Source organism: Rhinatrema bivittatum, chromosome 5 (genome assembly GCF_901001135.1).
Source record: "Rhinatrema bivittatum chromosome 5, aRhiBiv1.1, whole genome shotgun sequence".
In the NCBI taxonomy this organism is placed as follows: Eukaryota; Metazoa; Chordata; class Amphibia; order Gymnophiona; family Rhinatrematidae; genus Rhinatrema; species Rhinatrema bivittatum.
Window position 1 is genome coordinate 384887797 of NC_042619.1, and position 27305 is coordinate 384915101.

General features: G+C 40.9%; 1 pseudogene; it reads left to right on the forward strand.

Annotated features, from left to right (window-relative positions):
- The first annotated feature begins 2689 nt into the window (after window positions 1–2689).
- On the forward strand, window positions 2690–7245 carry LOC115092483 (annotated as a pseudogene).
- The last annotated feature ends 20060 nt before the right edge of the window (window positions 7246–27305 follow it).

The window sequence follows — 27305 nt, forward strand, 5'->3', positions numbered from 1 at the left end:
GAATAGGCCCAGCAACAATGAATGTGTGTTCTTTAGATTCAGCCAGCCTGAATGACTAGTACATCTATTAGTTTTGACAAGGTATATAAGAACAGACAACAAGGACAGTAAAACTTGTGAACCATATTAAAGCAGTTTGGAGTTAATTCATTGATGCCTTTAAAAATTGTCATAAGAACTTTAAACATTATTATCCCTAAAATAGGGAGCTAATGTAACCTGTGAAATATTGGAGTAATATGTTCATGAAGAAGTGCATCTGAAAGCAAATAGGTTGCTACATTTTGGACCAACTGAAGAGCCCTGAGGGTAGTTTGAGGAATACCCAGGTAAAGTGCATTACAATAGTTCAGAGGCGTTATTACAAAGTTTGAATCATAGTTTTAAAGTCACTGTCATGTACAAAAGTTCTAGCAGCAAACAAACAACGAGGTAGAACCGGTAAAAAATGGACTTTATTGAATCTTGCCCGACTCTGGCCGAGTTTCGCTCAGCGAGCTGCCTCAGGGGCTATTGCAAACGAATAAAATGACACAAACATATATATTGGAACAACAATTAAAATGCAATGTAAAAAATATATTATATAAATCATATTAAATAAAAAAATAAATATAAAACTAGATACATTGCACTATAAAATGAAATCACAGACATGTGCCTAAATTGTTTGTATGTGTGTACAAATCCATATGCAGTCATTTTATAAAACAAGTGTGCATTTGAATGTACAAATATCAATGCAACAAAGAACAAACAATAAAAACAAATAAAAACAATTATAAAATATAAAATATATACTGCGAGTGCGTGTGTACAAATAGACAACCAAATGAATCAACCTACAAAGGACCATGAATCATATGTATATATATCTAATGAGTGTGGAATATAGAAAATAAACGTAGAATATAACAAATAACAAAGAATTAAAAATGACTTAAAAAAAAAAGTGTGTGTGAATGGTTTTCAGGATTCTCTTTTAAACTCTGTATAAACTTCATATAATGAAAAAACTGAAAAAAATCATTTTCCAAAACTTTCATGTATTGTAAGTACCTTTAGAGCCACTTGTATACAGAGTTTAAAAGAGAATCCTGAAAACCATTCACACACCCTTTTTTTTTAAATTTATTTTTCTTTATATTTATTTTTATAGTTTTTGGCTTGTTTTTTCCTTTTTTTTCCTGTTTTTTTTTCTCTTCTTTACACACTTTTGTTTAGTTACTTGTTTTGAAAGTCATTTTTAATTCTTTATTTGTTATTTGTTATATTTTACGTTTATTTTCTATATTCCACACTCATTAGATATATATACATATGATTCATGGTCCTTTGTAGGTTGATTCATTTGGTTGTCTATTTGTACACACGCACTCCCTGTATATATTTTATATTTTATAATTGTTTTTGTTTTTATTGTTTGTTCTTTGTTGCATTGATATTTGTACATTCAAATGCACACTTGTTTTATAAAATGACTGCATATGGATTTGTACACACATACAAACAATTTAGGCACATGTCTGTGATTTCATTTTATAGTGCAATATATCTAGTTTTATATTTATTTTTTTATTATTTAATATGATTTATATAATATATTTTTTACATTGCATTTTAATTGTTGTTCCAATATATATGTTTGTGTGTCTTTTTATTCGTTTGTTTCAATAGCCCCTGAGGCAGCTCGCTGAGCGAAACTCGGCCAGAGTCGGGCAAGATTCAATAAAGTCCATTTTTTACCGATTCCACCTCGTTGATTGTTTGCTGCTAGCCACCTTGGATCGGTTACCGGTTTGTTTTCTTGGACCATGTACAAAAGTTCTGACATTTCTTTAAAGCTAAATCTTGAAGAAAGAAGTCTTGATTATGTGTTTAATGTGGGGATGCAAAGATAGATAACAATTCAGCTGGATACGCAAGATAAATGTTTAAAAAACAATGGGAATCTGTCATCCATTAAAGGACAATGTGGCTGGCACATTAGGAATGGGAAAACAGACGAGTAAGATGGTTTCTGTCTTCTTTAAGATTAGAATTAGCATGTTATTAGACAACAAGGTGTTAACTGCTGAAAGACAGAGATTTTTGTCAGTGTTTCAGGGACGATTCATTTGGAAAATAAAACTGGATATCAACAGCATAAAGTCGATGAATTTCTCCAGGATTGACCAATAACCTGACACAAAGGGGCAATATAGATATTAAAAAAGGTTGCTGACAGAGCTAAGCCATGTGGTATGCCAAAGCATAACTCGTAAGGTAAAGATCTTAAATTACATTGTGATATGATTTGGGAACTTCCTCACAGGGAGGAAGAAAGCCATTTGTGGATGGTGAATGTAATATCCATGATTTAAGCCAGTCTCGCAGAATAGAGTAATTTATGTCAAAACCTAATAATATTTCAAGGAGCACCCAGTAAAAATCAGTACTAGAACGAATCCTCAATAGAATGCACTCAATTGGATATAAGAAGGTTTTCAGTGCTATGGGAATAAATCAAATAAACTATTGTGGTTAATATAATGGTGTAGCTGGATTTTCTTTCAGATTGAAATGCTATATTAATTATTAAATAAATGTAGCCTGGATCTTATGATCTTGATCATAAAAAAAAGCCCAGGCATTGGAGATCACTATTTGTGAAAAAACTGAGGTTGTAAATACCACATTAATTTCATCTATGGATTCAGATCAGTATACTGCACAACTGAAATTAATTGAAGAATTGATCGAGAAATTTTGCGAGGATATTAAGAGATCTAAACTCAAGAAATTCTATAGAGATGATCGTGATTATCGAAATGGATTTGTTTACCCCTGGATGGCAAAATCTTCTTCCATGACTTTGACTAGACACATTACTTTTGATTTCAACAGTGATGATTCTTCAGGCGATGACGACTCACTTTCACATCATCGATTATCAGGCAGTGTTCCACCAACACAACCTTTTTTGAACAACGAGTTTGAGGCAATCATCGCCCTTTCCACAGTCAACAAATTCATCACCCACTACAATCTTGTCAGGATCATTCAGATCCACCAACAAGAATCACAGATCGCACAGTTTCAAGAATACTTAGTGCTGAATTTGTCTTCATTTAACCTTACATCTACACAGCTATGGGGTAATTTTCATAAGGATTTACACGTGTAAATGTAACTGCTATTGTAGCAATTTTCAAAAGCCATTTACTTGAGTAAAGGACACTTACGTGAGCAAATCCTATGGACAATTCATGGCATATATTGTAGCAATTTTCAAAAACCCACTTACATGAGTAAAGTGCATTTACTAAAGTAAAATCCAGTTTTAAGTGAGTAAATGCTTTTTAAAATCAGGCCCTATATGTATTAGAGCATGGATTGTCATTTGTTCCAACACCACGAGTTGACATATTCGCACTTTAAATTAGTATATTCCGTTTCATCTGTACTTTGAGACTCATACACTTTTTTGCTACCCAACCATCTGGAGGTGATCCATCCATTTTATCTAATCCATCTACATGGATACCTCCTGGTGTGGAGGATGCTGTGATCAAGACTTTTCACCAATTGGTTATCCAAGACATACATGCACTGTCTACAATTAATATGCAGAAATGTTTGTAATCTGACTCATTTAGAGAAGACTGCATTAAAGGAATTACATTCTTCTACACATCTGGTTATCAAACCCGCCGACAAAGGCGGCAAGGAGGTTGTGATGAACTGACAAGACTACGAAACAGAAGTATATCATCAATTTAATGACCCCCATTTCTACCAACCTCTTTCTCAAAATCCTTTTGCAAATCTTCAACTTGTGATTTCTGAATTGGTTAAATCAGGAAGTGATTCTGTTTTTTTTAACTAACAAAGAAGCTAGATTCTTACTTAGATCACATGCTCAGGTTCCAGTGTTTATATACTACCAAAAATTCATCAGAATCTTACAAAACCTCCTGGATGTCCAATTGTTTTGAGTTGAGGTTCTTTACTTGAACCTCTTTCATGGTTCATTGTCCATTCTCTATGGCCATTTGTTCCACAACTGCCTTCCTACATTCAAGATTCATCTGATATGGTTCTGTTCCTGCAATAGTTTAGTCACGATGGATGTTGAGGCTCTGTATACATCTATACCTCAAGACAAAGCTATTTTAGTGGTGGCTACCACCTTTGATAAGCATCCCTGTCCACACAAAATACCTATTGAATTTTTGATTAAATTGTTGGAGCTAGCTTTGACAAAACATTTTTTGCATTTGAGTCCAAATTTATTTAACAAATATGTAGAACAGCAATGGGTGCAACCATGGCTATGGATTTAGCGAACTTATACATGGGAACGTTTGAAACACAATGGCTCAATGAACACTCATATAGCTCCCAGGTAGTTACTTGGAAATGCTATATAGATGATATTTTTTTGTTGTGGAAAGGTACATCAACTTTGTTTAATGGATTTTTAACATGGCTCAATTCTTGTAATCCACACCTTAAGTTTACAGCTAATACCCATTGCCAAGCTATTGCTTTTCTGGACATTTTGATACAGAAAACTTCACAAGGCTTTACCACCTCCCTTTACCGCAAACCGGTTTATTACAACACATTGCTACATTTTACTAGTGCTCATCTACGATCTTTGAAAGTAAGTCTTTCCATGAGTAAATTTATTCAACTTTTACATCTTTGTGCTTCAATTACAGAATTTCAGACAAGTGCTACCATTTTTTTTTTTATTATGTTTCGGCATGAGGGTACCTAAAATCATGTGTGCATAAGGCTTTTTGCGTTCTAAGTTTAGCCATCATGAATGACTTTTTCTTCCACAGAATAATAGTGAGTCATTCCGTTTTACCTTTTCCTAATGAGGCATGTCTGATTCGCTGATCTATATTAAAAACTGGTGGATTTTGCTAATTCATGAAGTGTTAAGAGAATCCCCACATATCACCTTCACCTGCATTACTAATCTACAGGATCTTTTGGTACATTCTGACTTTACATTTTCTGTTCAGAATGGCAATTCTCCTATCGTAGGTTCACACAATCCTTATGGTAAATGCTCAGTATGTGCGATATCTATGACAGTATCTACATTACTCACTGTGCCTCTGGATAAAAAATTTGTTTAAAAATGCCATCACATGTTTATCCATGATGGTTATTTACCTTATTGAGTGTCCCTGTCATCTACTTTACATTGGAAAGAATAAACACAAGATTAAAATGTGAATGATAGAACATCGTTCTAATTTTCATCAGATTCACCACAGTGCACCTTTGGTTACCTAATGTGTCAAGTCTAATCATTCTTTTGAGGATCTTTGCTTTTGTACAATAGACCAATTACATGAAAATTGGTGGGGTGGAAATTTTGATTTACAACTTTTATGTCTAGAGCAGCGGTGGATATATAGACTACAGACTGTAACACCTATGGATGTAATGCTGAGTTGGATTTAGGTCTTTTTCTTGGATGATTATTTTTGGTTTTAATTTTGACATTCATTGTTCTTTCATCTTACTGCCACATCCCCATTACATCATAAATGCTGATATAATTTGACATTTATAAGATGCTGGCATCCCCTTCATCTTTTGAAAACTTTTGAGAAGCCGACACTTTGAATGGTAGCCATCTCTAAGATAAGTAACATACTTTTGTTTATATTATTACAATTTTGACCTGACTCACTGTTGTTTCGTTTATGATTATTGGCAACAGTCCAATTTTTCCTTGCATCATTACTTTGCCCCGATGAAGCATGTCTGTGAAACATTGGCCATATTGGGCTTTCTTTAAGAGATTGACCAAGACTGTTGTCCATTGCCATATTTTAATTGCAATTTATAAAAACCTTTTCAAAAAAAATTCTGTTGGATAAGTTGAATTAAAAGTCGGATGATCTGTACTTTGCCAGCAGTTACACTGACAGGCTTGCTGACACCTTTTAGTTTGAGATTTATATGCTATTTAACATTTAGGGTATTTTGTTTTCATTACTATTGCCTGATGTTTCCCCTGTTTGACCCGTGATTTCAATAATGTGAGGTAACTTTTGACTCTTTGGTAGCTGTTTAAATAAAAAAAAATGTTCTCAATAATCTTCAGTAAAAATGGCAATGATGAGATCATTTTGAAGTTACTTATCATTCCTCACCTTTTCTTACCACTACCTTCTTTATCTGTATCAAGTGTGCTTAAATTCTGTCACTCCTTTTTGTTTCTAGTCCTCTGCTGGTAAATAATTTATCCTTACAATCGCCCCACCAGGAGTGCAAATATAATACTAACAAAAATCCAACTACCCTCTTCTATACATAACTCGTTGGCTGCTGAAAATTATTTTATAGTGGAAGGAGGTAGTTTCATCTGTGGCTAAACTCAGTTTCTATCCAGGTTACCACAGTCTTAATCTAATCATTAAGTGCCACCAACCCACCTCATCTTCCAACAGGCAATTTTTCAATCACATATACATAGTTTTTATTTTTTTTAAATTGCATTTAAAACTCTTTCTTTTATGCTGCCTCGGTAAACCATTAATTTAATTTTCAGAAAAGCAATTCATTTGAAAATCTAACTTGTATGCCATCTAATCCCACTTAGCTTTATGGATCCTGTGGGGGATTGGGACTGGATGCTGTACAAGCAACACTTTTGGGTGTTAAGAGAATGGTCCCAAAGAAATAGAAGTCTCTAGATTGTGGGTGCTTTGAATATCTACAGGCACTCATCACAGAGTTTCCAGTCAATAAGAAGCCAAGGAACAAATCCTTGCAAATTTGGCCACTTTTTCATATGATCCTAAGGACTATGAGTATCTTCGTCAACTTCAAGTCATCGATCTATTTTTGGACATGCTGACGGAAGACAATGAGAACTTTGTAGAATTTGGCATTAGTAGTCTATGTAACCTTTGTCTGGATAAAACCAATAAAGCCTATATTCTGCAGGCCAGTGGCATCCAGCCAGTGATAAACTGCCTATCAAGTCTAAATGAGGAGACAGTTGTCTCAGCAGTCACTGCATTGATGTATCTGTGCACACCCTCCTCCTGCCAGGAGATTACAGTACTGCCTGTGGTGGAGTGTATGCTGGGCTTCTACACCTCAGCCAACCGCAGGATAAGTAACCTGGCTAACGTCTTCTTAGAGGATTACTGCATACCAGCGCAGATGGCAGAGGCCAGGAACTTGAACAAGCACACAGTCTTGGGGTTCCCTCTACCTAAAGACTGATTGCAGCCTGGAAGTCATAGAGCCCCAGGCTGGAGTTATTCAGTACAGCTGCAGAACCCTGAAAAGAGGGGCTCAGGATAGAGTCAGACAGCTGCAGCAGGGCCCAGAGATCAAGTTATCTATAGGCTGGGATAGTGTCAAATTGTATTTACATGGCTCTGGAGATCCAGCAACCTGCCCCAGAGATGCATACTTTCTATTTATTTAATTTATTTTAATTTAATGTATATTCTGCTTTTCAGCACTTCAAGGTAGATTACATTTACTGTCCTCAAGAGGGCTCACAATTTTTCTGTAGTCTTACCATTTGCAAAAGATCTGTGAGTCTCCTTGTAATGTCCACCTCTAGTCAACTAATCTGTATTCAGGACTGGTAGCCATTGTGGTTAAATCCAAAAGTGTTTATTGATTAATTTAATGTGTGTGTATTTTGTACTCTGATAAGATTTGTGGAATATAAATGTTTAAAATAAATAAATAAATACATTTGACCATACTTGGAAAAATTAGTTATGTTTTTCTGAGAAGGGAGTAGAGGATGTTGTGTGTGTGTGTGTGTGCGCTGTGTGTGCCAGTCTCCTATTCCTGGATACATCTCTACAAGAATATCTTTTAATTACCTCTTCTCCCCAAATGACAGCTTTTTTCACTAGAGCCAAGTTCTTGGACATTAGCAATTGAATAGGAAGCCTTCATACTGTATATCAGTTTAATCTTTCATGTTTAACTTAGCCAGATGGCTTATTATTATGAGCTCCGTTTCTAAAAAAGCACAAACTTTCTATGAGAGGCTTTGTCAGAAGATGGTAAAATAAAAAAGAAGGGGGTTTGTAATCTACAAACAGCCTGAATTTTAATCGCACATCATAATTTTGGCAGTGATTTTCCCCTAATTACCATTCCTGATAAATGAATAGGTGAATTATGTGGATAACTAAAATGGCATTGAAACTTCTCAGAATAGTAACTTACCTTTAAAATATGAAAAATCTAAATGAAGTTGTCAGTGACCTGTCTGTAATTTATAAAGCATCCACCATATTCTCTAGGCACTGTAAACTCTCAACTAGTAAATGCATAAAGTTTTTATTACTATCCACATTTTATCCTAAGGTTGAAGCACACCATACATGTAATTTATCACAAAAGAGTTTTTAATTACTTTTACTTGCTTTCAATATGGATTCAGTAAACCACCCTATAAAAAAAATAATCACTGAATAAAAAATGAGCCCTGATATACAGACACAAAACAAAACAGTACTGCAACCCATACTATTTATTATTAGGAATGTGAATTCAGATGATCCAAATGTAAAAAGTACAACAAATGAATAGATTTTTTTATTTGGTTTGTGTCAATCAATCTGAATGGGTACAGTCCCTCAAAAAATTCAAATCTTTTTCGATTCATTTGATTCAGTCATATTCAAATCTATAGGGGCAGGAAAACAATGCATTATTTGAACCTGCCACTAGACAGAAGGAAGTCTGTTGGAAATTGGACAAGGAAGGAGCAGGTTCAACCATGTTTCAGCACTTTTTCATCTAGCATAGCTCAGCTGGCAATAGTATGTCATGACTTCATTATTTTATTAGGCGGAGGAAAAACCCAGAGCACCTTGAGCAGTCACCATTTTGTCCAGTCATTCCTCTGTTGGATCTTGGAAAGAGAAAGCAGAAATTCTGAAGCTTCTTGCCTCAGAACGTAGGGGAAAAAAACATTAGAAACGAGAGTTTACAGGAGAAAGCACAGCATGTTGTTAGAGTCACTAATACTATTATCTCGGTGTGTATCATCAGAATAAAACTACTATTGATTCAATGCCAGTGGCTGCAGGAATGATACAGACAGAAAGATTATCTGTTTCTCGTAACGCGTGGAGTGTCTCTGCTAGGAATATGCAGGCCCAAAAGTTTTGGTTTGATTCCTTCTTTTGTTTCAGGGATTTTTACATTTTTTTTTCAGTTTGTTTAATTTTAACTAAAAAAAAGCATTAAACAAGAAAAAAAAAATTGAAACAAAAAAAAAAAACCCAAGTAAAACAAAACAAACCTATAAAAAAAAAAGAAGCCCTGGCAAGATCTTCCTGGGACAAAAATATGTCCAGTCAACCCAGACCTAGTCTTCAGGACTGGACTTGAGCCTCAGAGCTGAGCATAGCCAGCTCCTAGGGCTTGGCACCTGGCTGAGACTTGGCCTAAGCTATTGGCCAGGTCCAGCCAGGCACTAGATCCTGGCAGCAGGCTTTTCCTGATGCTAGGCCCTAACATTGGGTCCATGTAGCATTTTGGCTAGATGGACCCAGTTAGTGTAATCAGTTCACTCACTGAACTGCGTTTGACACAGAACTGACTAACTGGTCTATCTGTGTGTGTCCCAATCTGAGTGTGTACAAACATTGTAAAATGTAAAAGGTCTACCTTTTTGTGATCTGTTTTAGGGATGTGCATTCATTTGAAATAAATGGATAAAATGAAACAAATGAGTCAGTTTTTTTTTCATTTGTGGATCCTGAAATAAATGAAAGGGGACACAAATGAAATAAATATTTTTGTCTCATTTGTTTATTTGCCTATTCAATTTTGGCCCATTGAAATCTAGGGCTGTGTTGTGAAGAAATGAAGCGTTCTAGATAACTATATCAACAAATTCTTGCTTATATGACCTCACACCATTGTCAGAGCTGAGGCAGGACAAGTTGACAAGGAAACCACTCAGAGGACAAATCACAGTGCAGCATTTTCTTATCTAGCTTTTAACTGCTATCTGGATCATGTGATACAGACCTGTTCTCACTGTAAACTCTGAGCATGTGCAAGAAGCTTGTATTTCCTTATGTTCTTATGTTCCTTTATAACAGTTGATAGAGAAGGCTGCGTGCTGAAATGCTCTCTCAGAGTAATAAAAAATGCTAGAAACCTTTCGATTTGGCATTGGTAAAGGGTGGCTTCTGATCTTTTCTGTTGCAGTGGTCTTACTTACTGTGCCAGAAACAAACAGGCAGTAGTAATGCTTACTTTCTTCTTTACTGGTGTTTGGTCAGGGTAGGGGAACAGTGTGGAGATTTTAGCAGTACTAGTGAATTTTCTTTTCTCTGTCTGGACACCAGTGAGGAGAGGACACTGAGAAGAGAAGAGCCAAGCTGCCAGACCTTTGGATTCTTTAAGTGTTTAACCGTTTTTGGTTTTTTTTTTTTGTTTTTTTTTTTGTGATTCTGATAAATAATTGCTAGAATTCCCAGAATCAGAAATTGAAGAGCTATGGATTAGTCAATAGTATCTCAGCCACCAGTACAGTGATGGGAGAAATAGATGATTCTAACATTGTTGAGGGCAATACCCAGGAAGAGCAGGCAGTGCAGGTAGAGAGCATAAAGGATGACCTTGATATTTTTCCTCAAGATCCATCATAATCTCAACTCCAGTGCCAGTGTCATCCCCCATGGATGTAGAGAAGAGATCACAGAAGATATTCCAGAGCTAGAGGCACATTGAAATGAGGAAAGACCCTTGTTTTCATCAGTGTATTCACTGCAGGAAACACAGGTCGAGGGCAGCAGGTAGGGCATCAGACAAATGCTGGTATGCAGCATCACCTGCAGAAGCAGCACCCGCTAGCTTTGGCATCAGGAAAGGGGGACATTACCAATCTGGAGACCCCTTCTGCCAGACTGCCACCACAGGTAAAAACCAAAGGAAAGGGGTTGAAAAGAACACTTTTTCCACAAACTGATCCCACAGCTATTTCAACCAGTCAGAGGGTAGACCTACAACCCCCTACTATAAATCTGAAGCAGCAACCCACCATAGTGGAAATGGGGGTGGTGTTCCATGGCACAGTCATGTGGCAAGAGGCAGGCAGCATCAAAAATTAGTCTTGAGGAGCACAGGGGAAATGAATGCCCTGGATGGCCAGCCACACAGATAGTGGAGAATGTAGGCTGTAAGCGTCTGCTGCACGTGTTAGCCTCAATTAGAATATCCCCGCCAGGATTACATTTAGAAGGCATATTATCTCCAACCAGTGGTAACATGAATTTCACCATTGATATTTGGACCAGTGAAAATGTTACACACTCTTACCTCCCCCTGATGGCACACTGGAGGGACCTGGTTCTGGCGGAGGCAGGCAGTAGCTCTAGCAAAGAATGAACATCAAGGTGCAGGTGGGCTGTGCTGCATACCCAGATGATAGATAGCGCTCATGCCTCATGCAATACCCTATCAGCTATAAGGAAAATGCCAGCGAGTTGGCAGCTAGACTGGAGAGTCAGGACCCTTCAGGAAAGTTACTTTGTGACATTCAGTGAGTAAATTATGCTAAAGGCAATGGAAGATTATGGTTTGGGGGACATACATTGCTTTGCACCATTACTGCACCTGGCAGTGAGTGATGCCCTAGTGCTGGGGCCAAAGGATAATAAGTTATATTCTAGAGGGATATGATTAAGAGATGCAGGAAATAGTGGGACATTTCCATTAAAGCATGAAGGTTGGACATCTTCTCTGTGAAAAGCTGGTAGAATTCAGGACACCTCAGAACCATCTGATTCTAGATGTTGGCACCCTCTAGAACTCCAGCTATCTGATGCTGCAGAGGTCAGTGCAAAGAGAGATAAGTGTGGATTGCCTATTGGGGGCATCATGAGGCAGCTGATAGAAATCATGAATCCTTTTAAGGATGCCAAGAGGATCTGATTTCCATTAGTGCCACCCTAGGTGGAGTCATCCCTGTAGTAAATATTCTGGAGGAAAAATGTAAGGATTTCCATGAGCAACAGAGAATGGAAGCAGAGGTGTTGCAGTTTCTGGACTCTTTGCAGCAACGGGTGCAAGAGAGACTGAAACTTTTGACAGAAAACAATATACACGTTTACCATATTTTATGATCCATGGCTGAAAGGAAACCTCGCTGTCCATTCCCAGCATCTCACATTCATGAAAGAGATGCTGCTAGCTAGGGTGCATGAACAGGAGTGCCAGAGGCAGAGGCACAAAGGGGATGTAGCATAAGAAAAAGTGGCCACTCCAGAGAGTAAAAGCTGTACCTTGTCAGCTACCAATTCCTTCTCAATATGTGAAAGCCACATTACCCAAAACAATTATCTGTCCTGACACATGGTATAGCTAAAGCATCTGGCAAGAAAGTCCCTCAGCCCATCCCAAAGGAGACTGGAGCAGAAAGTTCTGTGAAATGCTATCTCACAGAGCCCTTTGAAGATATAGACACAGTTGTGGTATATCGTGCACACACTAGTGGTCTGGTCAGACCCAGCCAAAGTGGCTCAGTCAGCACTGTCTTTCCTTCCCACCACCAGTATGCCCAAAGAATCTCTTCCTAGAAGCAGGGATATCATGAACCCTCATCATTTAAGGTTAGCACCAGACGATATAAAACCTGGTGTTTTCAAAAATCAATCTGCCTTTGCTGAGCTTTTCAGAAATTTCATGCAAGTAGCAAGAATACTGAAACCATCTTGGAGGTCTTACTGCTATTCTGCCTACCTTTCATGCCCCTGGTGTACTACTTTAGGGATCTTATTGCTATTCTGTCTTCCTGCCATGCCTTTTATGTACCACCTTAGGGGTCTTTCTGCCATCTTCTTACCTGCCCATCCCACAGATGTACCACCTTAGGGTTCTTGCTGTTAATATGGCCTAGCTGCCAATGATGTACAAGCATGGGGATTCTGGTGCCTCTCTGTTCACCGTTTGGATCTCAATCTGGTTCTGCTTCTTTGGGGTGTTTTGTTCCCCAAAAAATAAAAATTGAAAAATAAACAAGTTTCTCCTCCAACCATCCTCTTTTCTGGTTTTTCATCTTGCTTTCAAGGCCTTGTGCTGGTCTTTGTGCTGTTTTCAATTCCCTGCAATGTAAGCCTTGGGGATATTAAACTGCTAGTGGCTAAAGAGCATTTTGTGCCTCTAGTCAGTAGCATTTTAGACTCCAACTCCAATCCTGAACAGCCAGCTCCTTCATCTAATGATGCCATATGGAAATTAGATCAGGCCTCGTCCAGGGATTTCCTCTGGCTTCTCCCTACCTAGTAATTTCTACCAATTTGGATGGTGCCCTTTACCCCCTCATTTGGAGGCTTAGGGTGTTCTTGGCATTCTGGGTAGCTGCTCTGCCCCTCTCATGGTGCTTTGGGTTTTCATGCAACTCTTTCACTTTCTTTTTCCCTCTTTCACTGTCTTGAGGGTTTTTCTGCCTCTTGTGGTTCTTTGTTTCCCCTTTGAGCTCTTCATGACCCACTTGGTGCCACTTTTCTCCTTTTTTACAGCCTTAGGGGGTCCCTGCCACTGTTGCTGGTGCCCTTTGCCCTACCTTTGTACCTTTAATGTGATCTGACCACTCTTGCTGCTGCTTTGCTCCCCTGATGGTGTTCTAGAGAACTCCTGCCACTGCTGGTAGCTTTCTGTCCATTGCAGATCTCTTTGCTCTTCATGCCACTTTCGATGCCATGTTGGTTTAATCTTGATGCTCCAGCATGCCTTCACCCTTCTGATGACGTCTACCCACCAGTTTAATTGAAAATAATTAGAAAATCCCAATTTGGGAGACCAAAATAGACTGTATTGTTTCCCCTATTGACTGTAACGATAAACAAATGAATGAATAAAACAAACAAAAACAATGTTTTTCTCATTTGAAATTAACTGAACAAATGACTGTGACCTAAACAAATGAATGAACCAAAAACATGTGTTTTGATTCTGCACATGCCTAATCTGTTTTGATAAGTTCCAACAAGTCATTGGTTTAATCAGACAAACATGGAAATAGGAAAGGAAGAGGGAAATTTCTTCCTACACAGAGACCTGTGGACAGCACAAGTAGCAGTGATGATGATGATGGGAGGCATAAGATGAGCACCAGGAGCCATCTTACTAAGCTTAAAAGGGACTTTTAAAATAGAGGGGATCCAGCTAGGGGGTAAAGTTGTCTGAGAAGGTGGCACAGCAAATGTCCACTCCCATCTTCACTGGAGAATAATCTAAGAATAGAAGACGCAGACTTGGTGGAGCCTTGCAGCAACAGTGGGGAAGGACAAGGAGTAGGAAGACATCAATGAAAACAAGCACATCACTTCCTGTTCCACTCTGATCAGTGTCTGTAGCAAATCTTTGCAGCATCTACCAGGTCGGTTGATTCAGGTGAGGGATTTGAAGACTTAAAGGAAGGGGATACTAAAATCTGGCTGCTGAGGAATGTTTGGAGAATCTAGTTACTAGCAAGATGTCTGGTGAGCAGCCAAAGGCAGTAAGGGAGCCTTCTGGAGGCAAGATCACCCTCCAAGAACAGCTGATATTGTGATAGATTCTACTGGCCTTTTACCTCTTGGTCCGTTTTCCCACCACAGCGCCAGAAACAACAGCACCCAAGCATCCAGAGACTGGAGCCCACAAGACCTCAAAGGTATGAAGGCACTTTCCAGTTATGGATGATCAGCATTTTATAGATTGTAATCAACAGTACAAATATGGCACTGGGTCCTCTTTCAGTGATATAGTCCATCATAAGAACATAAGAACATGCCATACTGTGTCAGACCAAGGGTCCATCAAGCCCAGCATCCTGTTTCCAACAGTGGCCAATCCAGGCCATAAGAACCTGGCAAGTATCCAAAAACTAAGTCTATTCCATGTTACCATTGCTAGTAATAGCAGTGGCTATTTTCTAAGTCAACTTAATTAATAGCAGGTAATGGACTTCTCCTCCAAGAACTTATCCAATCCTTTTTTAAACAAGGCTATACTAACTGCACGAACCACATTCTCTGGCAACAAATTCCAGAGTTTAATTGTGCGTTGAGTAAAAAAGAACTTTCTCTGATTAGTTTTAAATGTGCCCCATGCTAACTTCATGGATTGCCCCCTAGTCTTTCTATTATCTGAAAGAGTAAATAACCGAATCACATCTACCCGTTCTAGACCTCTCATGATTTTAAACAAACAATAACCATTACTCTTGGTTTCAGAACAAGCTGGTACTAATCTGTGGATCCCCTCCATTATCTCAAAGCAACAGTAACAAGTGGAGGAAAGCCACACAAGGGGGGTAGTGGTCCTCCCAAGCTGACCTCCCAGGCCTTTTCCCCAGGGATGTGGCAGGCCGGCAGCTCCCACTCACAGCTCCCACTCACATCACCATGGAGCACTTTCCCCCGTCAGGGGATTTGCAACATGCAAGGTGGTGACATGATGTCCCTGGATGACAATTCCCTGTGGGTGTTTGAAAGCATGAGATAAAAATGATTGCTGCACATGTTCCTCCCAAATTACAAAGATTTCCCCAGGATAACATTTAGTAGGTGTTTTTTTCCCTACCCTAAACACTTAGTTCTGTGCCCAGATGCAGGCAGATCTGACCAAGGCGGAGGGAAGTAGCAGCATGTAGACATCTGGACCATGCTTACCTCTTCTTGACAGCACACTGGTGACAGCTGGATGAGGCAAGATCAGGCTTCAGCTCTAATGGTGCCATACCAGCAGGATACAGGTGAGCTGTGCTGCACAACCAGGTGATAAGCTAGGGCCATAACTAAGCCCATATCTTAGATGTGATATGTGACAGAACAGTGGGTTGGTTGCTAGGCTGGAATCATATTATGGTTCCTGTTTTTTTATTTATTACAGGTGGTGGTAGGAACATGATCATGGCAATGAGCAAAGGGACCTACCTACCAGGGGATCTGATGCTTTTTACACTTGCTGCACTGGGCAGTAGGGATGTGAATCGTTTATCTGATGATTGAAAATATTGTCCAATATTTTCAATATCATCAGATATCAGGGGGTCCCCGATAGCGATAGGAAACCCCATGATTAATTTAGTGGGTTTTCTTATCGTTATGGGGGTGGGGGGGTGGGAAGAAAAGACACAACCTAAAAACACAACCTGAGCCTTTAAAATGAGTTTGTTGGTATCCCCCCACCCTCCGGACCCCCCAAAAAATTTTAAAATACCTGGTGGTCCAGCGGAGGTCCCGGGAGCATTCTCCGGCGCTCGGGCTGTTGGCTGCCACTAATCAAAATGGCACCGATGGCCCTTTGCTCTTACCATGTGACAGGGGCGATCGGTGCCATTGGTCGGCCCCCTGTCACATGGTAGGTGCACTGGATGTCCCGTGCCATTTTTAAAGATGGCACTGGCCGCGCATTGCTCCTACCATGTGACAGGGACCGGCCAATGGCACCGATCGCCCCTGTCACATGCTAAGGGCAAAGGGCACCATTTTGTTTACTAGCAGCCAACGGCCCGAGTGTGGGAGAATGCTCCCAGGACCCCCAGGTATTTAAAAAAAATTTCTGGGGGGGTCCAGAGGGTGGGGGATACTAACAAACTCATTATAAAGAGTCGGCTGTATTTTTTGGTTATCGGCTCGGGCACAGCCAATAAAAAAAACCCGATCGGACTGCAAGAAAAAAATTTCAAGATGTGAATCGGAACTGGAATCAGAACCGATACCGGTTCCGATTCACATCTCTACTGGGCAGTAAGGGATACCCTGAGACTGGAAGTCAAGGAAAATGGCAGCTTTGTCCTATTAGAACTGATGAAAAGGAGCCAGAAAACAGCAGTGCATTTTTACAAACGGTAGGTAGAACCTCCTGGAAAAGCAGTGAGCAGTCAGGGCACCTGTGCACCAGCATATATAGGATGTAGGCACTAGGGGTGTGCATTCGGATTGACCGCATTAGTAAAACGCTACTCATATTTTTTTTTTAACTTAAAAAATTGATTCGACATAAACGATCGGATTTCCCACATATCCAACATAGATATGTTGGATATGTGGGAAATCGCGATTGTTGAGCCAAAATAAAAATATAAACCCCCTCACCCTCCTTAATCCCCCCCCCCCCCGACTTACCACAACTCCCTGGTGATGGAGCGAGGAGTGAGGACGCCATTTCTGCAATCCTTGGCGAGAAGCATGTGACGTCGGCGGCACGTCGAGTGACGCCGGCGTCACGTGATTCCCGGCTCGTTCGTGCCGGACGGCTCGTTTGGCCCAAAAAGAACTTTTGGCCAGCTTGGGGGGGCCTCCTGACCCCCCCAAGCTGGCCAAAAGTTCTTTTTGGGCCGAACGAGCCGTCCGGCGCGAACGAGCCGGGAATCACGTGACGCCGGCGTCACTCGACGTGCCGCCGACGTCACATGCTTCTCGCCAAGGATTGCAGAAATGACGTCCTCACTCCTCGCTCGATCACCAGGGAGTTGTGGTAAGTCTGGGGGGGGGGATTAAGGAGGGTGAGGGGGTTTAAATTTTTTTTTTTGCACATATGTACATATACCCAACTCATTGGATTTTTTTTATGTCCATATTGGCCGCAAGTGGGACCCCCTTTCGGACATAAGAAATATGAACATAAAATTTTGCTCTGCACATCCCTGGTAGGCACCAGCTGGAATTTCACCTGTCTGATGATGCAGAGGTTAGTGGATTCATAAGTTGTCTGTGGATGCCAAGATCGGTGTGGATTGCCCCCTGGGGTGAAAGGATTGGTTACACATGATATAGGCATTATGAGTCCTAAAGACCTTTAAGTATGCAAGGGAAGATTTGAGTTCAATAACTAACCTGGGTGAGGATGTTCCCATAATCAATATCCTGGAGGAGAAGTTACTGGGCTTCCAGCAGGAACATGAAATGAGACCAGAGATACTGGTCCTTGCAGCTGCAACTATAAGAACATAAGAACATAAGAAATTGCCATGCTGCGTCAGACCAAGGGTCCATCAAGCCCAGCATCCTGTTTCCAACAGAGGCCAAACCAGGCCACAAGAACCTGGCAATTACCCAATCATCAAGTAGATCCCATGCTACTGATGCAATTAATAGCAGTGGCTATTCCCTAAGTAAACTTGATTAATAGCAGTTAATGGACTTCTCCTCCAAGAACTTATCCAAACCTTTTTTAAACCCAGCTACACTAACTGCACTAACCACATCCTCTGGCAACAAATTCCAGAGCTTTATTGTGCGTTGAGTGAAAACGAATTGTCTCTGATTAGTCTTAAATGTGCTACTTGCTAACTTCATGGAGTGCCCCCTAGTCCTTCTATTATCCGAAAGTGTAAATAACCGATTCACATCTACTCATATTCCTCTAAGAATATGAATGCCTAAATGTTTCAGTTCAGTTAATTCAGTTCTTTATTGGGGTAGGGAATGGGAAAGTCACTTTAGTTTCTTTCATTCGGGGGGGGGGGGGGGTCATTTTGGTTGTTCTGTTCATTTATTTCATCTTTGGTAAACAGTGTGCCTGTTAGCAATCAGGCACATTATTTACTATTTTTTTTATAGGATGCCAATAGCCTGAGCAAACCCCCCCCCCCCCCCCCCCCCCACACACACACACACTGTATACCCAGAACAATAAAACTTCCCTTGTATCCACTATCCACCCCCATACCCACAAACCCAGTATCAAAAGTTCCTGGGGTCTAGTAACCCCCTTCCCCTACTTGGTACCAAATATCCTTAGTGTCTAGTGACCCCCCCCCCCCCCTCTCCACCAGGTCTTACCGATTATAGCATTCCTACAGTTTAGTGGGTATAGGAGCAAGGGCTGAAGCAATCCCCACTCATTCCCTCTCATGCCATTTTTTTTTTTTTTTAAATGGAGGCCACTGATGTCAGATACCACTTTTACTCCATGTGGCAGGTCAAAGTAGTGTGAGGCAATCAGGTGGAGTGGAGTAAAGTGAAGGTAAAATGGATGGCACTTGACATAAATCATTCATGTACAATAGGAAGGGTGTGGGAAGAACTTTTACAATTTACATGCTGAAAGGCATTTAGCTATTACCTGCTCTTTAGTTTGCCTCCTGAAACACGACAGTGCTTTCCCCAGCCCTGATCATTCGTTACCATGGCAGACTCTCAATTTCCTGCTTTCTCTGGTATGATGGGTCTCCAGGGTCTTACAGTATGATTTATGCCAATGGGTCCTGCAAGATTTCAGGGCCCCACACATTCTGGGGCAGGGCCAACAGTTACATGCATACATTGCTATTTTGAAATACATGATTGCACATTTGGCAGCTTACATTTTTGCACGTGCAAAAATGGCCACATGTGCGGGTAAGTGGGCTTTGCGGGAGCTATACGAATTTTAAATGGCTGGGAAGAGCATGCCCAGAAAAAGTAGGTGGAAAGGGCACCTGCCACAGGAGTCTGGTGAACATCAAGGGGAGAGAGAAAGAGACTCTAGATAAGGTTCAGTATGATACTCTCTATATATGGACCATTGTAAGAATATAAGAACATACGAAATTGCCATACTTGGTCAGACTAAGGGTCCATTAAGCCCAGCATCCTGTTTCTAAAAGTAGTCATTGCAGGCTACAAGTACCTGACAAGTGCCCAAACACTAAGTAGATCCCATGCTATCGCTGCTAGAAATAGCAGTGGCTATTCCCTGTCAATCCAATCAATAACAATTTGCTAACTTCATAGAGTGCCCTCTAATCCTTCTATTATCCGAAAGAGTAAACAATTCACATTTACCCTTTCTAGACCTCTTGTGATTTTAAAGACCTCTATCATATCCCCCCCCTCAACCATCTCTTTTCCAAGCTGAAAAGCCCTAACCTCTTTAGCCTTTCCTCATAGGGAGCTGTTCTAGCCACTATCATTTTGGTTGCCCTTCTCTGTACCTTCTCTGGTGCAACTACATATTTTTTGAGATGTGGTGATAAGAACTGTACACAGTACTCAAGGTGCAGACTGACCATGGAACGATACAGAGGCATTAGATCCTAACATCGTGTAACTACAGCATGGGTTATTTTTCCCTATATGCAACACCTTGCACTGTCCACATTAAATTTCATCTGCCATTTGGATACCCAATCCAGTCTCACAAGGTCCTCCTGCAATTTATCACAATCTGTATGTGATTTAACTACTCTGAATAACTTTGTATCATCTGCAACTTTGATAACCACACTAGTCGTATTCTTTTCCAGATCATTTATAAATATATTGAAAAGCATCGGTTCAATTACAGATCCCTGAGGCACTCCACTGTTTACTCTTTTCCACTGAGAAAATTGACCATTTAATCCTGCTCTCTGTTTCCTGTCTTTTAACCAGTTTGTAATCCATGAAAGGACATCACCTCCTATCCCGTAATTTTTTAGTTTTCTTATAATCTTCTCATAAGGGACTTTGTCATTCTGAAAATCCAAATACATTACATCTACCAGCTCGCCTTTATCTACATGATTATTAACCCTTTCAAATAAATGAAGCAGATTTGTGAGGCACTTTGATTCGGGGTGAGCTTTTGGGAGGTGGGTTGGGGTTAGGGGAGTGTTGTTACAGACACAGACACATTCAGAGGCATCCATTGTAAAACTGACATAATTAAAGAATTTTAGACCTTATAAGTGATGAAAATGTGTAGATTTGTACAATGCAGCTAGCAGGGACTGCAGTGTAGAAATCAACTCCTCTTTTTAGAATTTTCATCACATAAAATAGCATGTATTTTTATGTGCTGCCCTTTTAATATCTCATAATTTTGTACCTGCTAATTATCTTTTGTAATTTATATCAGACTTGTTGATTGTGTGTATTTGGCTGGGTGGGAGGGTTGGGAGAACTGAGGGAAGTTCTGTCTGAACCAGACGGGTCTCGATGACCTGGAGAAAGCCTGGAAAAACTGGTGGAGTAATTGGAAAACTGCTAATTTCAATTGCATTAGCATGTTTTAAAATATACCAACTTATGTGCATAAATTGGGTTTTATGAAAGTCCTATTTTTAAAATAGGAAAACTACATGCCTTCAATGCATTGCACATAATCACTGTAGTTATTCATACATGTATATGTTGCGGGGTAAAGATAAACATATTTTATATTATGCGCATATCCAATACATGTGGGTTATAAAATGCTAAGATCTCTGTGCTGTCTTATATGAGCACATATGTGACCGTACTGAATTGTTTGAAAGTTAACCTAATAGCTCCTAGTGCTTCTAAACTTATAAAATAAGGTCTTAATTTGCTTAATCATTCACTATGTAATCTGCTGTGAAATGAATAACTTGCTACAAAAGGAAGAATAAAATACAAAATTAAATTACATTTTAATACAAGTGCATGCACTAAATAGGTATATAGCATGCTAATTGTCTTTTAGGTCATTAATTTGTTAGGTGGCAAGATCCTCTGACCAGGAACTAAATTCAATATTCACTTTTTGTGCTCAGTGGCATCTCAAAGTAACTTTTACCTACCTTTAGTACATAGGAAACCAGCAGACTTACTGAGGCATATTAAGACTACCAAGGATCCAACAAGCTTAGCATCTTTTATTCAACAGCCATTCTGAATCACTAGGAAGTACCCCCAGCATAATCCTAGGATAAGGAATTCAGTAACGAAGAGGGATAAACTAGTGTAGCTAGATGGTACAAGCCGTACACTGTAATTGTTTCAGGGAAATAGTAAACAATTGATGTAGATGTAGAATTCAGATAATGGAAGTATGTTCCATCATCTCGGTTTTGGAGGGGAAGGTGGGGTAGGTTACTCAATATTGGAAGAGAAATGAAACACTAAACATAAAAAAGAAATGTCAGCTGTGTTACCATTCACAAGGCATTCTTTCAAGGCTAGTAATATCTGTAAACAGAACCGATTTTAGAAGCTGCTTTTTTTCCATTACAACAAGCCAAGCATGTTGCATGAATAGATCAAGTCTGGTTTGAGTAATAGCAGGAATGACTGATTTGAAGAGACTGCTGTGCTTTGGAGTTGCCAGACTACAGGTCTTAAAAGAATCTATATTGATTGAAGGGATAATCAGTTATGAGAATGGTTAAAAAAAGAGAAGCAATTCATAAATATAGGGAAACAAATAAATAATATGCAACCCCCCCTTCCCCATCATCGGGGGACTTCCTGAAATGCAGGGGAACACAGTTGTCCTGGGGCAATGCTTAATCCTCTCTTCTTCACTTTGTACCAAACATAAACCTAGAGCTACTAAGTCATGATGCTTTTTTTGTAGGAGGAGTTTCATTATCGTGTGTGTATGTGGGGGGTGTCGCTGTGATAGTAGGATCCCTCCCTTGATAAAAACATTGTGCTTCTATGACACAAACACTGAGGAACAAAACAAGGTGGCTAGTGGCCCTTTAGGTGCAATGGTGACCCCAACCTCAAGGGACCGCTATTGCCTAAAAGGACCAGCTGCTGAAAAATAGCCCAGAAAAACATTTGTCTCAATCCAGGGCCACTACTCAAGATGGCCCTAACACACCAGAGTTAAAAAAAAAAAAAATACAGACGTGGACATTTTTTAGGAAAGCCAGCCTTGCATCTTTCCTGTGAGGTTTCCCTGTTCCTATCTTTAATTGGGATTTGCACCAAGAGGCTTGCATAAGCTTTTTAAAATATTAGAGACAGCAGGCAAAGCATTTATAAAAACTTTTATTAATTTAGTCACAGGCCATATATAAACTTTTGAGTTTTATTTTTATTTTTTATTTATTTTATTTATTTAGATTTATATTTCTCTTTTTGTACTTTTTTCAAGATACCAACTATTTTTTTTCTTTCCAATTCCGAAGCTACATTGGGATCACATTCACTACAAATGCTTCTGAGCATAGCTTGGGTCCTTTTCAACGGTTAATGTGATTATACCAAAAATGGAGTTTCTAGGTACATGTTATATAAATATTTACATTCATTTACCACACATCATTTGCTACAGTCAATAATGGATATTTGGGGTAAAGATTTACAAGTTGCATTGTCAGATGATGATATCATAATATGTTACAACAGGATGCATACTGCTGCCAGAAGCATAGCCCTAAAGGAAATGCAATTTAAAACAGTGAAGCCTTTAAAGCAAGAACAACAACATCTGATGCTTGATTAAAATGTTCAAGTACAGGTGCTACACAATTACATTGCATGTGGGGATTTCCTCTGATCCAGCTTTTTTTTTGACAAAAAGTTCTGCCTTTCTTGAATTCTCTCCTGAACACTGACATTGCCTGGTTGGTGGCACATTACATCCTAGGTCATGCAGAGGAAGATGCTGGCTTGAGAAGAGCACAACTGCTATTAGTTATTTAAAGCTGTTGAACAGCAAAGAAATGCATACTTTTGAAATGCCTCGCAATAGAGAGTCCACAGATTGAGATGTGGACAACCAATAGGTTGAACTTGCTAATGCTGGAGCACAGGTCAGTGGATCTGTTGTTCTTCAGTCAATCAACGTTTTCTAGAGTTGTAGTCTCTGTTCTTTGCCTCTCTACCTGGAGAGATAGATAAAATAAGTTGAGCAAATGTCGCCTCAAATATGACTGACTCTCTTTGGGACCATGTGTCTGTTTGCTTATCAGAAACGTTTAAGGAATTTTTCTGGGTCAGATATAATAAGACCACCAAAATGGGAAGGGGGAGAGGAAGGGAGGGACAAGTTGTGCTATTAATTTCAAGCGTATGTACAGAAGCTGTATTAACATTTGCAGTTACACAAACTCCACTGTCTTTAATGTTGTCAGCATTTCCCTGTTTATTGTTTGTAAAACTCAATAAAGATATTTTGAAAAAAGTGTAAACTTCACATGAGGCGATGGACCCCACCCCCTCCTCTTCCCTGTCCTCACAAAATAAATAGTGCCGTCTACCCCCATTCCAAATACATCATGACCCTGGCCCCCCTCCTACCAATCCCCACCCCAATAGTGATTTAAATCATTGGGGTTCAGGGGACCCTTCCCCTCCATCCCCACCATACCCCCAGCTCCCCTCCTGCAGGGGTGGGGATGTCCCCCTGAACCCCAATGATATTTTTATACATTTGGGGGAGGGGGCACTATAGCCCCAACAATTTTAGATCACTATTGGGATGGGGGATGGGAGGAGAGGGGGCCAGTGTCATGATATATGTATTTGGAAAAGAAGGTGGAGGGGCACAATTTATTGTGTGAGGACAGAGGAGAGATGAGGGAGTCTGTTGCCATGTGTGAAGTTTACATTTTTTCTTTTACTTTCAGGTTTCGGGGCCGCCTTGATTTGGGGGATCTGGGTTAAGCTGGGGGTCAACCCTGACCCCTACTCAACTCTTATTTTTTGCCACAGCAGTTTTGTTTTTTTTTGCATGGCTTTTTAATAAATGTAATGCGAGAGCCTCAAGACCCGCGTTACATTTAATGATTCCCCAGGAGGTGTTATTTTATCATGGCTGACCACTTTCTTGGTCGACCGTGATAAATGAAATTGCCTTTAATTATGTTGTGTTGCTCATCACTTTGGCCTATAAGTGTTAATCATTTAACAAATTTTAATAAATGTACATGTAAAATGTAAATGTAGTAATGACCTTCTTTGCATGCATTTGCATTGTTAATTCATGCAAATCACATGCATAGCAGGTCATTGTAACAGATGAAGGAACCTGGGCAAGGCCATGCAAAATATCACATTTATCGCACTAGCAGGCCGATTCAGTAAAAGTCGCGGGAGAGCGGGCAAGTTCCCGCTCTCCCGGCGCGCGCACAGGCCACTCTCCTGTGTGCATGATTCAGTATTTAAATGAGAGCCTGCGGTAAAAAGAGGCACTAGGGACACTAGCGCGTCCCTAGTGCCTCTTTTTTGACAGAAGTGGCGGCTGTCACTGGGTTTGACAGCTGATGCCCAATTTTGCCGGCGTCTATTCTCAAACCCACTGACAGCCACGGGTTCGGAAACCGGACGCTGGCAAAATTGAGCATCCGCTTTTCAACCCGCGAGCTGCGGGCCGATTTTAAATTTTTTTTTTTAAATTTTAAATTTTTTACTTTGGGACCTCCGACTTAATATTGCCATGATATTAAGTCGTAGGGTGTACAGAAAATCAGTTTACTGCTTTTCTGTGCACTTGGGTAGGCGCTAATTTCTGACAGTAAAATGTGCGGCTTGGCTGCACATTTTACTTACTGAATCACGTGGGAATAACTAATAGGGCCATCAACATGCATTTGTATGTTGCGGGTGCTATTAGTTTCGGGGGGGGGGGGGTTGGACGCACGTTTTCGACGCGCTATTACCCCTTACTGAATAAGGGGTAAACTAGTGCGTCGAAAACACGTGTCCAAATGCGAGTTAACACTACAGTGCGCTCCACTGGAGTGCACTGTACTGTATCGGCCTGAATATTGACAAGATAGTGCTCTATCACATGATATTTAGTACAGGGTGGCACATGGAAAAGTAGCCTGCCTGCAAGGCACTGGTATTGGAGGCAGGCTACTTTTCCATGGGCCACCCTGTATATATCAGCTTTTCCCAAACGGTGAGCCTCAGCCTTCTTCACCACCATCCTTAATCAACAAGCCCTCCCCTGAAGTGTAGGGTAGCTGGAATGTAACACCAAAATACACTGATCAAAAAGATGGAAAATCCTCAAGTTCAATACAATCTCCAAAATCCAACAAGTAAAAAAATCTCAAAATGTAATCCAAAACTCTCAAAGTTTCTTCAATCCTATTGAAGAAACTTTGAGAGTTTCTCTTCACCCCTACTGTTAACTGATTGCTTGGGCAAAAGATCACTGACCCAGCCTTTCTGGATACTGGAGCATATGCATCCAGACTGGTCAGTTTTCTCAAAAATATCTTCAATCAATTCTCACTTGGTCCCCTTTCAGATCAAAACCTCCCAGGGATGAGGAAATGACCTTCAGGAGTTTATATTCCTTCTTCTTTCACCAACCTACTAACCCACTCTTTTTAGTCAGTCTGCCAGGGATGCAGAAAGACCCCTGATCCTTATAGCAACTCCAAACCCTCTTGTTAGGATACGTGGGTTCGTGGGCCCTTGGCCTGAGGAGAGGGTTGGTACCACCTGTAGGGAGGAGCCCCACAGGTCCCCACCATCGGGAGGTGAGGTCAGCTGTGATAGGAGATTCAGTAGTGTAGAGGAATGGAGCATCCTGTGTTACAGCCACGTGATTGTAGGTAAAGGGAGTACTGTGGGTTATCCAGAGACGTGGGGTGAGAGACACAGTTCAGGGTGAACAGTATACTCGCCAAACTGGAGAGACACGAACCAGAGCCGGGGCCTCCAAGAGAGAGAGAGAAGTGCTGGGCAGGTCCTGAGGAGCGGGGAGTGCGAGACAGGATTTTCTGGAGGTCCGCAGTGGAGAGTAACCCGAGAGGCGGGGCTGTGCAGCAAGAGAGGCTCTGGTATGGTGACATAGGCCAACCCGCAGAGCGGGGAAGCCCGGATGAATCTCTGCAGTAGTGACGAGAGCAACCTCGGGGATCAGGGCTGCACACAATGGAGTCTGTGGCAGAGAAACGAGAGCACTATCCCGAGGAGCGGGGGTGCCGAGTAGAGTCACTGAATAGAACTGAAGCACTGCCCCGAGGAGCGGGGAAGAGTGGGTCCAGACTCCAAGCAGGAGGTGGATCCAAGGGGCGACTGAGGAGCAGGGATGCCAGTAGGCAGGAGCTCTGGGAGGCGTAGGGCTAGCCTGAGGAGTGGGGGAAGCCAGGAGATGAAGTCTTGCAAAAGAGAGCAGCAAGGCCCCCAAGGAGCGGGTACCCAAGCAGAGTCCAAAGGCAGGTAGAATCGATACAGGAACCACAGGTCCGAGGAGCAAGTAGCAGTAGCAAAGGAACTCGTTGCCAAGTCAGCTAGCAAGGGGCGAAGGTGGTGATTAAGAATCCCAGCCTGGTGATGTCATCAGCTGGGGACGCCCCTGAGGTTCCCGCCCAGAGTTGATGTGGGTGGTGGCGACGTCCTGGATGCCATGAGGAGTCCTGGGAACCCGGAGGAATTCAGCGGTGGTGGCTAGCCCCCAGCTGCGAGTAGGCCCGGAGACAAGAGCAGAGCAATGCATGAAACGAGTTGCATCGGTCGCAGCCATCTGCAACCGATGGTCATAACACCTATAAAGTCTGAGCATGCTCCAAGGGGCTTTACACACCATTGAAATCCCACAGAAAAGTGGGGTTAAAGTCAGGGGAGGTCTCCAAAAGAGCCAAAATCCACACCCACTGCCTATGATGGAAAAATACTAGGTTAGTG